Below are 1,438 nucleotides of genomic sequence, written 5' to 3'. Positions count from 1 at the left end.
CATTGTCCTTCAGATATTCTTCCAAAGCCATTTTTTCTTCTTCAACCATCTGATGTACTTGCAGCATTCCACGCCCACCTATTTGCCTTGGTAGATAAAGTCTGTCAATATCACTTTGTGGATGAAGGGCATGATTCATTGTCATTATTTTTCTGGTCTTCCTATCCATTGCTTTTAGTTCTGCTTGAGTCCAGTCCACTATTCCAGCTGTGTATCTAATGACTGGAATTACCCAGGTGTTGATTGCCTTTATAGTATTTCCTCCATTGAGTTTGGATTTTAAGATCTTCTTCACTCTCTTGATGTATTCACCTCTGATCTTTTTCTTGACTTCAGTGTGCCTGATGTTGTCAGCTTGAAGGATACCCAAGTATTTGTAGTAATCTTCCTCATCCAGACTCTTAATGTTGTTGTTGTTGTTGTTGTTATTATTATTATTATTATTATTATTATTATTATTATTATTATTATTAAAAAATCTAGTTCAATCTATCCAAGCTGGTCAGCTTATCTCTACATATTCCTAGGAAATGCAAATTAAATTATTTCATTCCTTTACTGGTCCAGTATTGTTAAAGCTACCTTTAACAGATTGTGAAAGCAGATTGTGAAAGCTACCTTTAAATTCATTCCTGTATCATAAATGATGGTGCAATTGCATTTTTAAAGTTGTGGTAAAATAACTTGAATTGAGGTCCAAAACCCAGGAAACTGGAAGAATTTGATTTAAAAAAATCTGCAAGGTTTGATGCGCAAAATCAGGATAGCAGTTGTCATCATACAACTGTTTTCTTTTTTAACCACACCCTGCATGGATCCTCTTTTAAATGCAAGTAAAAATGAGCATTCTGGATTAAGCAGCTGAAGTAAACACCAGCATGTTGTGTTAAATTAAAAAGAACCAACCAATGAATACTTACACCACTTTCTGGATATATGTAGCCGTGTAAGTAGCTCCGTACAGCTGCCTGATTGGTCTAATCAAGTCACCCGGATTTGGGGTAGCTTTGAAAGTGAGAAAGTCAAAGTGTTCTTGATAACTACCTGAGTACTGGGACAAGCCAAACTAGAGAAAGGAAGAGAGAGAAAGAAAGAAGAAGAAAGGAAATAATTATCCCCCTTAAAAAAAATATCTTTTATTTGATAATTTATATGGTTGTCCACCTGGCTATAGTACTGTGTGTTTAATGACACATTAAAACATCTGGATGTCAAATTGGTTGGGTAAACAGAGTTGTGGAAGTTAATAAACTGTGAACCTATTTTGCAAAGGGGAGAATTATTATGGAAATTATCAGTATTCAACTAGCGGGGACAATCTATGTGTTATGTGTTTTTATGAACATTTTTATGTCTTCTTTAGCTTTGCTTTGTTTTTGTTTTTCCTCCTTTTTTGAGTTTGTTATTTTAATTTTGTGAATAAAATAACAATGTACTG

At 34.1% G+C, this 1,438-nt stretch overlaps 1 protein-coding gene across 1 annotated transcript in view; it reads right to left on the bottom strand.

The window, feature by feature from the left end:
* The window catches only part of LOC107297512 (integrin alpha-X-like), a 38,053-nt gene extending 37,116 nt beyond the window's left edge, over positions 1–937 (bottom strand). The window contains exon 1 of the mRNA XM_029286335.1: positions 921–937. The gene's annotated coding sequence lies outside the window, so the exon portion shown is untranslated. The remainder of the gene's footprint in view (positions 1–920) is intronic.
* Positions 938–1,438: the final 501 nt, after the last annotated feature.

The sequence above is a fragment of the Protobothrops mucrosquamatus genome, unplaced genomic scaffold, assembly GCF_001527695.2.
Source record: "Protobothrops mucrosquamatus isolate PMUCROS unplaced genomic scaffold, P.Mucros_1.0 scaffold3350, whole genome shotgun sequence".
NCBI classification, from domain to species: domain Eukaryota; kingdom Metazoa; phylum Chordata; class Lepidosauria; order Squamata; family Viperidae; genus Protobothrops; species Protobothrops mucrosquamatus.
Note: the sequence above shows the minus strand (reverse complement) of the source record. Positions and strands in the feature narration are given on the sequence as shown.